Genomic DNA, 16,604 nt, shown 5'->3' with positions numbered 1-16,604 from the left:
AGTTGCTTTTACGTTTCGTATAACCGCCGACGCAGAGAGCTGAGAAAGACGACTGACCAGTGAAAAAAGAAAAAAAAAGCCTATATATACTGACCAGATACTGATGACGTCACAAATTAAATCCAGCGGGGCAGCTCCGTCTACTATTCAATGTGCCGGATTAGTTAACGCCAGCGTTCCTGATACAATTGGTTATGTGACGGGTTCCCAGCTTTGGGGCCAAAACTTCACATCACAGATCAGATCAAAGAGACTCAATACGACAAAAGGCCGAGGACGCAATACTCGCGTAACGTTTTTCCCTGCCCATTATTTTATAGGTAATTATTGTCCCAAGAGCTGAAGACAGTTATGTGAATGGGCAAATGTTAGCTAAAAGGAATGAATAGTTCAGTAACAGGTCTACTGCACTTTTTGCACATGAGTCCAATGAGCCAATGCGTTACAGGCATACAGCGTATTTCGAATATCTCCTCTCTTGGCTATTTGGACACAAAGGTAATCGGAAAAGAAACGGAAGCTTTCCATTGCACAAGGACTTTCCCTCGGCTTTTGACAGAGGGCCGAGTGTGGATACAGTCACAAGATTTCAATGCGCGCATAAACAACAGATGGGTCAACAGGTCGGGCCTTTGACGGGCAGCGTTCGGCCAAATTGTTGACATACAGGTGGCTTTCGGCACCGCGATCTTTTTTTCGACCAGGTGCTGTCCGCGCTTGCACTGGCCTAGTTCGCTCGTGTTCTTGAGGCGCGGTCTCAATTGGCTCCAAACATCAAGTAGACAGCGAATAAATGTCGTAAGACGACAACCTAAAGCAACGTCGCGGTGCCGAAAGCCACCTGTATGTCAACAATTTGGCCGAGCGCTGCCCGTCAAAGGTCCGACCTGTTGACCCATCTGTTTATGCGCGCATTGAAATATTTTGACTGTATCCACGCTCGGCCCTCTGTCAAAAGCCGAGGGAAAGTTCTTGTGCAATGGAAAACTTCCGTTTCTTTTGAAACAAAAAAAAATTAAAGCGGGTAAGACTTTTCGATGAAGCTTCACATGACCACTTTATAATGCCGGCTAGGCTACCTATGAAACTTCTCTCGTGAAGGTGTACGCGCTTCTGTGTCTTTTTTAGAGATGGTGATTAGAGTAGGTCATTACAGCCCAACCCGGTGCAATCACGACGTCAATAGGCGCTGCTTCTGGGCGCCACGTAAACGTAGCATCCAGGAACAGTTGCACGGCAGAAAAGGCATTCGGAGCCCCATTAGAGAAAACAAATCCGCAAATAAAATTCACGACTACTCCCGCTCCCACTTGCGCAAGAAAGCAAAAGTTAAGCTAAACGAAAAGAATGGAAACGAATGCACGCCAGAGTGCTCAAAACTTTCTTCGTGGTCGATAAGCGTTGCCGCCTTTTTCCTCGGTCAAGTCAACTCCATCGCGGTAACAGGGCACTTCAGAACACTTGCGTTCGATCCCTCTCCACGCCCTTTCCGTCTTCCACGCACCGGAGCGCGTCAATCGCTTTGCCAGCAGGAGAGGTCAACGAACGCGATACGCGGTGGCCCCGCTTCCCACTAATCTTGTGTACCTTCTTCACTGAACGGACGTGAAGAGCTGCGTCTTTACGAGACGTCACGCAGGTCAGCCTTCCCGAGTGCGAGAAGGGAGAACGCGGGGGCAACTGCGAGCGTTGCACACGAGAGACACGAGGATTTCGGCTTCCGCACGGGACGAAAGGCAGGAGGCCAACTCGGGATGAGAAAAAAAAAAAAAAAAAAAAAAAAAACCACCCGAGATACAAGAAGGAATGGAAAAAAAAAAAAAAGGGTTGTTGAACACGATGGCTGAACCGAGGGAGAGCCACTGACCAGAGTAAGGTGAAAGATTGCGTAACGACCGTTTCCCCCCTTTACGAAGCTAAGCTGCGCTCAAAAAGTGGAGGGAGGGGACAGGTGGTAGGGAGGACACGGCAGAAAAGAACAAAGGCAGTGACAAATCGGCGCTCATTTAATTATTTCTTTTTGTTTCTTTCTCTTTCACCAGCGAACTGCCGGTTGCACGCGATCGTCGACTAGGTCTTTGCTCGTATCCTGTACAGGGCGAGCGAGCAGCACGCGAGAACAGTACCGCGGCCAGTTGGAAGCACAGGTACAAGTGACTGTAGAGCGTGCCTGCAATCGACTCGATTCGAAACGAGGCTGTCGCTAGGCGGTCGAAATCTCTTTCGCAAGTACCGCTCGACTCCGGTAAAAAGCACTGCCCTGGCCTTTTGTAGTTGTTGTACTCCATGCTACAAAGCCTCGGAAGGGCTCCATAACCTGACACACGGTCACTGCAGGCCTCACTGGTAAGCACAAGACAGAATAATAAGACTGACACGAAACAAGTTCGACCTTTGCCACTGAAGTCCTAGCAAAGAAAAAAAAAAAAAAAAAAAGGAACAGGAAAACGATCATCATGAACCGCTGAGTTTTAAAAATCTGAAGATCCATGGAGCTTACAAGCGTGCCTTGTGAATAAAGAAAGGTCGACAGGCCAGGTCATTCGTAAAAAACGCTGCCTTCTTTGAAGTCGAATGTTTCCCCTCCCTGCGGCCATATAGGCAAATTGACTCGGCATGTCGTCTTCGCTTCTAAACCGATCCGGAGCACACATCAGAGAGGAGAAACTATCGGAAGGCCTCCGGAAAGGAATGAACCCGCGATATACAATTTTACATATTGCTGCTTATTGATACGCGATCCAAGTGAAGCGGCGAGGAAATCGCTTGGAGACTAAACGATATCATACTTGAATCTCGGAAAGCCACATATCGACCACTTGGTCGTCCCGTAATTGAAAAAAAAAAAAAAAAAAAGAGAGAGAGAGAGAAAACATCAATTGAACACCGGTAAGATGCTTCGACCGATAATCTTCGTGTGAAATTGGTGCTGGCTATTCCTGGAAAATCGATGTTTTCGTGGCATCAGGTCCACGCTACGCTCGCACAACGAAGACTGGGTATATCACAGCGCCAAGAGAAACGGACCCTGGTCTCCTTTCAGCCTTCATACGAGTTAAGTAACAACGTCGATTACCAGATACAAAAAACGAAATCACTGCGTCATATTGACCAGCTGCTGCGAGCTGGATATGACAAAGCTCTTGGAACACTGAGCATCATACCACCAAGAAGAAAAATCGATGGCCTCCTTTCAGCGTTAACGCAATTTTACATAGAAACATGCTCCGATATCCAGAAGAAAAACGACACTGCTGTGCCATATGTAGAACAGCTAAAGAAGGCACCAATTCTGTGTACACCTCATATACACTTATACAATCAGATGTTCAGCGTTCACAGTTTTCGCAGCTTCGTTCATTGTTTCTGTTCGGTGCTAACATTTTTGGGTGTTCATACGCTTAAGCTTTGAGTACAGGGAACACTGCAGATGCTCCTTTCTTATTCGTTGTTGGCGAGTACGTACGCGGGAAATATCAAGAGAACCCACTATTCAGCACAAAACGAGATCACCAGACGCGGCTGTGAAAGCTTCAGGTCAGAACATGCGCCAATGTTGAGAACAGAGGCGCCCAGCCCATGCATGGCGAAGCGCAGCGCACGAAGCCTGGCTATCCTCGATTCCTTTGCTGTCCTCGAGCAACCTGACGCCGCGGGACCTCAAACAAAACAAAAGAAAGAACGAACAACCAGACGCCGGGGCCTCGAACAAAAGAAAGAAAACACTAATTTTAGTTTTCAAGGCTTCGAGTTGGAACCTCATACGCCAGTGCTGAGAGCGCATGCACGCCGCCACGTAGCGCGCAAGGCCAGGCTACCCGATCCAATGACGCCGTGTGGCGCCTTGACCACCGGCAGCAGACTCGCTTGACGCGAAACAATACAGCGCGCAAAATAAGAAAAGAATCATGCACTGATCCTGCGTAATGGATGCCGCAGACAAAATAAACCAAAACGACGGGAGGTTTCATTTCAGCGGAAGGCATGCACATGCTTCCTTTCATTATGCAGCCAAAGGCGTCTGCAGCTTTGCTGAGACTGGGGGTCTCCGATCAACTTGCCCGTATACCGACAAGGTGAACGACCGCGAGCAGCAGCATCAACAGCAGCGGGCATCACAGCACACCCGTATGCAGGAAGCGATCAGAGCTATGGGGAGCTCTGCGTTTCGACGGGACTCGGATTGCTTTGTCCCCGGCAAGCGGCAAACAAAACGCCGGGGGCATTGAACAGACGAGGCAGAAAAGAAAGAAAAGAAAAAAGGGGGAGGGTGTGAGGAGCATGCGTTCGCTGCTTTTCATCTTCCGCGTTCGCAGGACATTGCATAACCAGGCGCTCAGCGCTGACGCTTACATAATTAAAGACGCTACGATATCAATACACGTAGGAGCAATTAGTTTCCATTTGTCTTAACCTCGGAGGACGAAAAAGACAGAAAGAACGGAATAATTAGGCGCCATGAGAAGGCACTCGTGTCCTGGTTTATTGAAATACAGCGAAGCACTGGGGAAAGTTTTTGTTTTACTGTCTTTTTGTCACAGCTCTCAAATTGGTTTTCTCTGATATTACATTAAAACAAAATTGTTGAGCGGGACAGGCAGACAAGGAGCGAATTACCGCAAATCTGCCGACAATAAGACGTAAGGGAGGTAGTACGCTTGTCTCGACAGAGAGACGATGGATTATTTTATGAACTGCGATCACGAGCTGACCTCGAAGCATGTAGCCAGAAGACTACATTGGAGCGGCCGCAGGACATTCTAGTTCAGGGTAAACTACACCTGTCGGTGACATAACCTTTGACGACGACAAAGATAAAAACGAAAATGCAATGCAGGTAAATTGTTCGTATTCATAACACAAAGGTATGGGTTACAATTTTAGAAAAAAAACCAGCGAAAAAAAAAAAAAACAACCAAGGACAATCGAGAATAACGTTTTTTTTTTTTTTCGGTCTTTTTCCTAAGGTGAACTTCCCACTCAAACTACCCCAGTTCGCAATGCTGATTTATGGGCTATACAATCTTTATTCCTTCTTTTTGCCGATGAACTTCTGATGTAATTAAGTTTTGAATGAAACTCATGGTACTTCAACGCCCCAAGGAAGAGAGTTTGAAGCTCAATATAAGGAGGAAAGTCAAGGATCTCTGAGTCAGCCTCGCTATATACAAAAGCGCAGGCGACGCACGAGTTGTTTCGCCCGACTTCGTCACCAGTGCCCGGAAGAGCGTTCGCCGGGCCCGATAAGGAGGTGGCTAGAACAACCCTTATCGCTGTAGTAAAAGGGGCGGCAGAAACCAGCCATTTCCGCAAACAGAGACAGCCCGAGCAATTTGGCGACAGTCTACAGGACAGAGCAAGGGCGACCTGCGGGAACCATGCGCGAGCATCTGGGAGAACGTGCGTAAGTAGGTACGCGCGAACCTCCAAAGCGCAGTTTAAATTAAACCAAAACCAGGGATTCAACGGAGGGCGACAAATGCGTTTCAACAGGCGCGAGCAATGCAAAATTAGAAAACGCCGGTTAATGGAGCATTAAACGGTTATTACAGCGTGCTGCAGATGTGCCTGCCATCTAATTAGCGATGTTACACCATTTCCCTCCCGCTGGCTGATACAGTAGACCAGCGAGCGAGCGGACGACAAATAACCTCAATACTAAGGGGCACCTTATGGCATGCATACGTCGCGCTCTATAATTAGCCCCCCACAAGCGACTCAACTTGATGAAAGGACTTCCCGAAAGCAGCGTATCTTGTCGGGAACGGCTGGTGGTGCGTGCCTGCCTGCTATCGCCCCAGAAAAGCTTCGTCAGCGATACCATGGCGCGTTGCGTCAAGCGAACAAATCTGGGAGTGCACACACATCGGCTCTAGGACCAAAATGTGCGCAAGCAAAAAAAGGAATAAAGAAAGAAGAAAAGACAGGGCAGAGTTTCAACGAGGTCGACAGCCTCGTCAGCTGACGAGTCACCAGCAGCAACTGGAGAACCAGAGATGCTCGCATGCATTAAAAAAAGAACAAAAAAAAAAAGGAGGGGGTATCAAGCCGCGTATGCAAGGCGAAACATCAACAGCGCGACCGACCAGCGAGAATGGAGCGTCGGCAAAGTGATCTCGCCTGGCACGAGGCAATCCGAGCCCCACTCGCATCCTCTTCCCGATCAGGAAACGAGGCACGCAGCGAGAGAGCCGTACAGCTAAGACGGCGGAGAGGGATGCGATCAGCAAAGCATGCAGGAGAAGAAGCCAGCAGCGACCTCGCTCATGCCGACGCTTATGGGATGCACACGCGCGCACTCGGAGGCTCGGGAACAGAGCGAGTGGGAGAGTAGTAAGCGTGCCAAATCTCAGATAAGTGCCGCCTCATTTTCGCCGCTGTTGCTGACTCTCCTCGGGGCCGCGCGAGATGGCATGTGCCGAATGCAGAGAATTCGAAGACGTCAACCAGCAGCGTGCTTATTCCTCTTCCCTCTTTCCTTTCGTTCCGAAAGAGAGCGAACGAAGACTGAAGAAGGGGCTCTCTTTTACTTCACTACTCGGGCTCACGCGTATAAATAAAGAAATGGCACTCAAAACTCGGGGCACACAAGAGCTCCAGGGTCTCGCCAGACTCGCTCGACTTGGACCGAGTTTGTTTAGCGAAGCTGCGGGGATAAATATATATCGAGGACCGACCGACCGAGTGGACTGGCGTTAGTGGTGTGACGCTCGAGCAGTTCATCATATATGACGCTGCCGCTCACGACCAGGCTTTGCATGCATCCCCGAGCGATCGTGCGCGCGTCCACAGAAAGGAGTGCGCGCGTGCTCACATTTTTGTCCGCTTTTGTTGGGCCGGAAGGGGGCAAATTTAAATGCCCCGCTATGCCTGCGCGCGCGCGTGTGATGCAATAATTTATAAGCAGCAGAAGCAGCGACCTCGTGACTCGCGGAAGTGAATATCGCGCGGCATGGCTCGGCAGGAAAAAAAAAAAAAAGCGAGGAAGAGAGACGGAATGCCGCCTAACAAAAACGAACCTCAACGAGCGGCCACTTGAATAAGAAGGCGGCGCCGCGCCAATGAAGAGCACGAGATGAGGCGCGAATGGGGAGACCATGCCCAGAACGAAATATAGTGGCTTCGAAAGAGAGAGAGAAAAAAATATAGCGGGGTCGTCTTATCGACGAAAGTCAGAGGCTTCCCGACATATATAAAGTCATTACATATAACAAGCATGACATGAACGCGCCCCGGTATGCAGGAAGCCATTGCCTATCACAAGCATAACAGCCGTTGCATCACCCCCCCCCCCCCCCCCTGCCATTTTTGTTCGGTTCTTACATAGATCATCTTGCCAACCCCCTCTCCACAGCAAAATTAACCTCCGCGCGAAGTAGTCCGGCAAGGGTTAATACGAGAGAGACAGCAGCCAGGTGGCAGGTATTCCTTCCGCCTAGCGCGAGTGACAATGGACGGTCGCGGCAAACGGTGGAAGGCGCGGGCTGACCACTTAACACGCCTTCTGGCCTGCCTTCAAACTATGCATGCACGTATACACAAATGACGACACCGGGCCTATTTACCGGCGGCTCGCCGACGAAGTCAATTAGAAGGGGAATTCCGGCGAGACAAATGTGCTTGCGCAGCGGGTAGACCGACCGACGAAGGAAGAAACGAAGGAACTAGTTCGCGCAGTTTCTCGCATTCGCTGCTCTGGACAGGTTGGGACGCCAGCTCGCCTCATACAAGGCGTCAAGTGGTGCTGTAGAATAGGGTCGCGCGTGAATTACGCGTTCACCGCCCATTCTCTTCCTTACACTCTTTCCATACGTTCTCCCGAGAGGCATTTACGTTGCCTGATATTTTTTTTTTTTTCTTTCGCTGACACATCCGCACAGGCGGATACGCTGCCCTGCTGCTTCCATCACAGAGAGCGCTCTCTCCGTATACGCGCGTGTTTCAGTATGGTCGACGACGCGTGCACGCTGAAAGAAATGTGGAAGGGGGCGTGTTATACAACGTCCCTATCAAAAAGCCGCCAGGGGCGGCGAAATGATGTACGACACGGTTGCTGGCACCATCTTTTACGGACCTCGCGCCCGCGTTCTCGTGCCGAGCGGGTTCGCGAAGGTGTTAAAGGAACTGTTTTGAGGCGGCGTGGGAGAAAAATATACACACAAACAAAGCGCGATAGCAGCACATAAGTCAGGCCAAGACATATGTTTATGAGCGTACATGAGCCGCCCTCTTTCTCTCCTGCACCCTCTATCTCTGCACTGCACGCCCTACCTTCATCATCATCCGCCTCCGCCTCTTGGGTCCTGTGTTCGCAGGCAGGCCGGCAACTTTAAGCCATCGTTCTTTATATATATTAAAGTGAGAGAAATGGGAATGGGGCAGCTTCATGCTTTAGAAGCCAGCTGCGATTTTGGAGCAACAGGTCAGGTCAAGACTGCAAGCGAGGAATACAGAGAGAGGACAAAAAAAAAAAAAAAAGCGCGCTGCAAAAGCTTATAGTTGCAAATTCCGGTCGACACTGCATGCGATATTAACAATACGTTTCCAGGAACACTGGACTTACATAAGCGAGAGAGAGGGGGATGGGGGGGGACATGATCAGAGCGAGAAGAGATATAAAGTGCGCCGCACGAAAGCACGTACACAAGTTTGTTTTATTTTTTTTTCTGTCAGTGGCAACAACTGCTAAACAACCATCGCCTATAAAGATAAACAACTATATAAGCGTTTTCTCGAAGTAAAGAAAGCATCGGCCAGCTCGAACCGCACGCAGTCCTCGTAAATAACACCACCGCGCCACATGCCTTAGCCTACAGTCGTCGGTCGGCCGTTCGCACAGAGACGTGCCACATACGGGGACGCCTCCGAGAACAACAGACGCTCTTCTCTGCAGCTCACCTCCTCGACGGAGGGGGCGTTTCGGCTAAAGCCGAGTTTATTGCGGTCTACGTCTTCCGCTCCGCATGCGGCTTCGGCGGCCCGCTTCTGAACCCCTTGTTCCCCACGCTTCGGACTAACAAATCCCGACCCGCTAGCTTCGCTCCTTGCGACTCGCGTTTTTTATTTCGAGCTTCGCGTTCATTCGGGTCGACCCGGGTCCGATGAAGCAGAGCTGCTCTGGAAACCGAGCTGTCGTCCCAAGTCCGTAACGCACGGTGGACGGCAGGAAATTTATTATATACTCGTAAACCATACAACGCTGACACGTGCCCCGCATAGAGGAGAAAAAAAAATTAAATCGAAGAACACTGGAGGAGTACAGGAAAGGCATAACGGCGGCACAAAGGGCTGAAATCACGAGAAAAAAAAAAAGGATAAAAAGGCTCGGAAGAGGTGAGGTGAAAATTACCCTTTCGAGCGCTCATCGCAGTCAAAGCCAGCCGCTGGAAGCGGAGAAAATCTCCGGAACTCCGCAGCCTTTCGCGCCCATAATATTCGCGTACGGTGCGGTTCGCTTTGGGAGTACCGAGAACTCCGTTGAAGGATGGCCTGAAAGGTATCCCGCTATGCATGGGCTCTCTACAAGCAGGATCCGGCTTCTAAAATATAGTACGTATGGAGTCATAAACGTCATAAACATTTTTTTCCTCACCGTTCACGAACACAGTCGAAACATCCCGCGGCAATAGTGCCGAGAACATGGACAGCAGCAGCATGTGCGAGGAGGCGCACAGCGCCGCACTGCTATGGTGGCTCAGGCCAAGTTCAAGGAACTCTAAAACGACACAGCTTGTTTTGGCAATTCCCTCCTTTCCAACTTTGGATTCGGACGGCACCGGGAAAAGGCTGGTCTGACCCGTACGACCATAGATCATGGTGCGACCGGCGAAGGACTTTCAGATCACAGGAAACGCGGCAGGGAAGGTAGCCTGTGTCTCGAGGGCAGACCTACAGACTTCTGTATACGCACCCTGGGGGCTAGCCGTTGTAAGTAGAGGCACCCACAAAAGTTTTCGGAACCCAAATATTACAACGAAGCTTAATTGCCGGTCACCCTGAGAATGCAGCCGCAAACCGAAGGCCTTGCTTTGAACTTCCCTGCTCGTACTGCACAACACAGCACACAATGCACGGCTCAGACCATGGTTAGCGAGCGAACTGTGCTTTTATTATTTTTTTTTTTTTCCCTGTGCGCGATTTTAGCCTTCCGCACCTCCACGTAGACGTGTTGAAAAGAACGTGATATAAAGGCCATAGTGGGAACTGACCATTCGACTACCGTGTCTAACTCGTAGAAGAAAAACAAGACATGAGGCGGAGGCAATGAAATCACCGAGAAAAACCCTCCTTTGTTACCCACAACAACTCGTCTTCGGCACGCCCAGACAGCAGCTTTTGTAAGCGTGAGTGCCGGCGCCTCGAGCGTTTCACGTGCGTGTTTTCCAGAGGTTCAATCAGCCGTTTGTCCTGATGGGCCCAAAGCAATCTCTTCGATTCTTGTGTTCTCTCTTTTTTTCTGAGGCTAAAAAGGGAGGGGGGGGGGGAGTGTATTGAGGAAGCCATTATTCGTGTTCGGATTAGTTTTAGAACAAACCTCGAGCGAATTTTTGTCTGCGTAGTATTCTCCGCTTACACCATTGCTCCATCAGTCCGCATGCTTGCGCATTACACACACACACACACACGCACACGCACGCACACACACACACACACACACACACACACACACACACACACACACACACACACACACACACACACACACACACACACACACACACACACACACACACACACACACACACACACACACACACACACACACACACACACACACACACACACACACACACACACACACACACACACACACACACACACACACACACGCACACAACACCGATGGAGTAACTGCGCCGAAAAAATAAACAGTAAGACTGAAGAATATATGTTCTGCCCCTCGCTTATAGTGGAAATAAATTACGGAACGAAAAGAGTATACAGCTTCCTTAGTTACCGTCATGTAATCGCACGTGCGACATGAACTATAAAACTGCGTGAATTCCAACAACAAAAAAAAAAAGTCCACTCCATACTGTAACAAATTTCTTTAGCAATTTTGCTCGAAACCCCAGGCTGAATGTGGGTGTGGCCGTGCGCGAAAGGTCGTACGCGCTGGAGTACCTCGAAGGTCAACACGTCGTACCATTTCCGCAGCTGGCTCATCGGACATGCCATATCCGCGGTCATTTCGGGGTGCAAGTGAACACGGTTCACTACTACTAGTACTGCCATCAACGCAGTTCCTGTAAACGACAAGCCTGCTCAAGCCACAGGAGAGCCGGTCTTTGAACTTGTCTAATCAAACCAGGCTGAAACGGAGACCAATCGCCGCGACCACCGCAAGAGCAAACCACGTGGCGTTTTCTCCAGAGTGGCCAGCCCGAATAGCGACACACCGCGTCAGCGAACCAACGCGTTTCTTTCTCTCGAAGGGAAAATGGCGGGCAAAATACTGAAAACAAGCAAACAAAAATGTAGGCAGAGATGCGCAAAGGAAGGCCACGACACTGCATGCAGTGCAAGCGCACGCGTTGTAGTAGTCAGGATGCGCACCTAATACAGGCAGCAATTAGACCTCGTCAACTCCTAACGGGTCTACGCCCAGCCTTTTTCTTCGGCCTAACTCGTCAGGAGGTCCCGCGCCAATCGGCTTCAAGTGCGCCTATATCCGACACAGCAGCGCGTCAAGTCGTCGATATTGGAACGACCACGAGACAACCGCTACTTTGTCTCCATCTCAGACCGACTCCCAACCAGCATGATCGAGAGAACGAATAAACTCAGAGAAGGTACAGACTGTATCAGCACGCAAGTATACGAGGAAAAAGCAAAATAAAAATAAAAAAAAAGAACACGAACGGCTTGAGCTGCCCGCGTGCCGTTACTCCGCTGCGAGTCGTATATTTAGTATAGTACATAAAGCCGATAAGGAAACGTTCATCCCCTACAAGCGAGCGAGCGCGTCCGCCCAAAACAGGACCTACATTTGCGGCGGCGGAGACGGCGACGACCTTCGAGGAGGAAGCAAGCAGCAGCGGCCGCAGCAGAACGCGAGCGCAGAAGCAGCAAAGAGAAGGATGCACCCGACCGGTACGCCGGCGGCTACACAGGCAACCGTCCCGCTCTCGTGAAGAGACGTCCGGTATGCGCATTGATGGGTGCGTGAGTCTGCGCGCGCAGGGCACAACCGACAAGGCGCGGAGGAGCAGCTCAAACTGAAGAAAAGCAGAAAATGTGCACCGGAGAGCGGCCCGGCGGCTTGTTTTTTGACCCAGTGACCCCTTACACGCGGCTTTGCCGCCGTACCTACTGGCCCCTTCGCCTCCGGTGCGCGCTCCACCTCCGGCAACAGAAGCGGCAGCAGAAACAGTGGCGCGGGCTCAAAACACGCCAGCCGGCTTTTTTTTTTTTTTTTTTTCTGGATGGCTCTTTCAGCCTTCATCCCAACAGCCATAACCGCCGCCACCACCGCAGCAAGAGAGCAGAGGTGTACAGTACTTCCTCCTGAAGCTGCGTCGGCGTGTTTGCTTCTTCCTCAAATGCTCCGAGCACCCTTCTTGGCCGCGATGAAACTAGGCAGAAACGCGACCGCTCCACAAAAACCATTTCGGTGGCGAAGAAAGCAAGTTAGATGACGAGCAGCAACCGGGCTACTATGACCAGCTCTTGTTTTGCCCAAGTTAACACACACACACTGAATGTTACTAGTTTGCGCACGGCCTAACAAAGCAAGGGGGGGGTGAGCTAGCGGTCGCTTCCGTTTCGGGAGTCGTACATCACCTCGCGGAAACGAGGAGAGAGGCGGCGGCCGCCTGGTCCCCAACCGAGTCCAAGAGGTTGTTAGTCTTTATTTTCCATCTGTTATTGTTGCCTCGCGTATTCTACGAATGGGTCACACACGCACCGCCCCACAAAACCGGAGCTGGCGCTGCCGCCGAGAGCATCGCTGCAAGCAGGGCAAAGCAGGGGACCGCGGGAGATATGGCCGCCAGGCCACCCACGCCCAACCACACCACGCGCCACAGTAGTGAAACACACAACACTATAACAGGGCGGCCGAGAATGTATTAACGAAGATAACACTCCCCCTCAGAGACGGATCGAGAAGCCGGCAGACGCACGTGAGGTTCCCCCCGACGCAATGCGAAACGGTCAAGAGCAGAACGCAAGGCAGATGCCCCGTCGACTACTAGGTACTATACCAAGAGTTTTTCTTTCTTCTTTTTTTTTTTTTTTTTTGCTGTTCGTCTTTTTTTGTGCAAGGTGGTAATGGTATACTCGGAAAATAAGCAGGAAGAGGAAACCAGACCAATGTAGCTAGGTCGTCCAGGTTGCGAACAAAACAAAAAATTCAACCAGCCTACCCAGGATGCCGGTGAGCTTCGGCGACCGGACCAAACAATTCGCGGTGCTTTCCAGAACCCGACCACGCAAGCACCGCCTTTGCTGCCTCTTTCTCAGCGACCCCTTAGCCCCGACGCTGCAAACAAAATGGACGGAAGACGCAAGGTTGGACAACAGATTGAGTGCGTGCGTACCGAACCCTGCAGCGGCCGTAGACAGCAAGTTAGAGCGTGGGCTCTGCGAAGGAGGCAAGCCATGGACGGAAGAGAAAGGGAAGGAGGGGGGGGGGGGGGGGGGGGGGTCATACGGACCCTCTTTTTTCCCTTGGGCCTCGCATGACCGTTCGGGCCCTTTCACCTCCCCCGTCAGAGCAGTTTCCCCGTTCCAGGTTTTTTTTTCCCTTCCAACAGCGTTCCTTCTGAAGCATGTTATTTCGTCAGTAAACGGAACCGCGCTGACCTCTTAAAAAAAGAAGAAAAAAAAAGCACATGATAAAGGAAGCGGTAAAGAAAACACGGGACAGAAGGATGAGGGAGAGCCGCCGGTCCGGACAAGACCGCCCGGTGGGCAGTCCATCCCCACGGCCAACTTGTAGGTCAAGAGGTGAGGAGTTCCCCAATCCTTCTTTCCCCTACCCTTTCTTTTATTATTTTCTTTGAGTACCCAGTAGGCAATACTGGAACCGCCAGACAGGGAAGGGGAGTGGGTTGGATTGCTCGCCGTCTACAGAGTTTTTTCTACTTAATTTTCCCGAAAGTTGCAGACAGGCTCGAAGAGGAACCGGTCCGCCGTCTCCGCAACCCCGCTGCCGTAACACGTGCCTTTTTTTTTTTTTTTTACCAGACTTTTTCACTCGCATCCGGAAAGCTGACCCCAACCACCAGACAGGGGAGAAAATGAAAGAGTGGGAGGCAAAGGTCGCGATGGCGTCTGGTTATGTCCAGTTGGCGCAACCAACCATCTCCTCACTGGGCAGGCATGGCTCTTCGTTTCCCCGACTTCCTTTAACCGCAGCAATCTCCCTCCCTCAGTCGCAAGGATTTCTGTTTCTTCGTCTTTGCTTTAAAGGGTATTTTGGGTCAACCGCCCTTTTTTCCACCTTCCTTTAAAACTTTGTTGCCTCATCGCTCAGTGTCCGCAAACACCGCGGCGACGGGAAGGAAAGAGGCAATGTTTACGCCAATCTGTCGGTGGACTCCGTAGACCACATTCGCCGAAGCCCAGACGGATGTGGCCAGGTTCGGGGTGAGGTGCTGCCGCTGCTGTTCAGGTTTCAGAACGGAGAGACGCCAGAGGAGGCGAAGAGGGACATGCCGAGGTATGGTGGTGCCAGAAAATATGAGAAAGGACCGAAGTGGGCAAAAAAAAAAAAAAAAAACTGCACCCTAGCTATAGAGATTGCGCCTTCTGCGTGGCCTAGTTCCCGTTCGTTTCCTTACGGACACTGTAGAGGGTCACGTTCCGTCTTTGTGACACCATGTGTCCGCTCGTTCTCTACTGTGCCATTTTTTTTTTTTTCTCTACGTCCGTCCTCTGGTGGCTTCGAAAGCTCCCAGTTGCGCCTGACTCGGCTGGAAAAAGTCATAGGCAAACAACTTCTAAGGCCTCCGAAACCCTCGGAGCTTTCTGATACCACGCTAGATGCATAATTCTCCACGAAGATAGTCGGCTATCAAATTCTAAAACTTATATCCGTGCAAAACTTGGAAGCTAGTATCGGTTCCATGCAACTTACGACGGACAAACGTACTCTTCAGCAGTTGGAAACACAGCTGTGACAAAAAAAAAAAAAAAAAATGCGAGACGTCGTTGATAACTGGTTGTCGCGTTTACATACGGCGGCGCCATCTGTTTGCGATTAAGTTAAAGGACCGGCCGCACGTCACGCCTGGGTTTCAGACTCACTATTTAGCAACGTGAATGAATGAAGGCAACGAGGTTAAATTCAGGTACGAAGGCCGAGCATCACACAGGTAGGCGTCATCAACAGGAATTTAGGGTGGTCTAAAGCGAAAGCCGGAAATGTAAAATCGAATCCATAGTATACGGACCACGCTTCACGGCAGGACATCATTCAGGCCTGGCTTCATAAGATACACCGACTAAAGGTCTGCAAGTCCCAAACTACTTCGCTTAAATAAAAGTTTTATCCATCCATCCCGCAGGTGCCCTTTTGCGTAGACGGAAGAAACTTTTCTGTCATCAATAAGCAATCCAATAAAATAAACGGAGCGCCGAAGGGTGCTCCGTATCATCCTGGACACATTAAGCGCGGCCTAAGCGACGACAATGATGATTAAAAAAAAAAAAACCACCTAAAGTGCAGGATTAATACATCGCCCTTTCCGGCCACCTGACACTGCTCAGTGTAACACGCTCTCGCAAAATCCATCTGCTTCAACAAACACAGTGAAAGACTGAGGCGGTGCCAAGGCTAATGGCCGCAGTCTACCCAAATAAGCGACATACATCAGCTGCAAATAAAGTCCGCCTTTAAGGGTATGACGCGATAGCGTAGGTTACAACCAGAAATATAAAGCCCCGCTTTAACCAAGCCGTATATGAACGTGACTGCGTGGTTGAGGTGTAACGTGTGTGGAATGAAAGTATCCTGATCGGCTGAAGGGGATAGCTCAGTTGACAGTTCCTGCCAAACGGAGAACGTCAGGCAAACTACGTCCACACAGTGCGCCACGATGTCGTCTGCCTGAACTCTCTTCCATACATGGCAGAATTAATTTTGAAAAGGAATTAAATTACATTACTAATTACTTTGCTGAATATCGCAGAAAAGTAATTGCATTACTCATTACTGCTCCCCCAAAAGTAATAAAATTACATTACAATTACTTCTACTGAGTAATTCAATTACTTTGAAATTACTTTCTAGTTTCCATAAATGAAAAAACTAAGTAAAGCTATTAAACAAAACAACTTGTTCTCCAGAGTATTCTAGTTCTGCTCAATTCTGTCTCCTTTTGCCAATCCGTTACGCTGGCTTCGGATTGCAGCACGTCGTTCGTGCTTTCGCGCACTCTACTTTGTTGTCTATTGAAGGAGTGATGGCGCACTTTAGTAAAAGTAATTTCAAGAGGAATTAATTACTTTGCTGCAAAATTACTACCAAAAAGTAATTCACTACATTACTAAATTACCAAACTGAAAAAGTAATTCATTACATTACAAATTACCGAGAAAAGTAATTAAATTACAGTAATTTCATTACTGTAATTCAATTACTGCCATGTCTGCTCTCT

General features: G+C 50.0%; 1 protein-coding gene across 3 annotated transcripts in view; it reads right to left on the bottom strand.

Moving 5' to 3' along the window:
- Positions 1-16,604, bottom strand: part of LOC146197142 (uncharacterized) — a 210,027-nt gene that overhangs the window by 58,628 nt on the left and 134,795 nt on the right. The gene's annotated exons all lie outside the window — the stretch shown is intronic.

This window comes from Amblyomma maculatum, chromosome 3, assembly GCF_055883805.1.
Source record: "Amblyomma maculatum isolate TAMU_Amacu chromosome 3, ASM5588380v1, whole genome shotgun sequence".
Classification (NCBI taxonomy): Eukaryota; Metazoa; Arthropoda; class Arachnida; order Ixodida; family Ixodidae; genus Amblyomma; species Amblyomma maculatum.
Note: the sequence above shows the minus strand (reverse complement) of the source record. Positions and strands in the feature narration are given on the sequence as shown.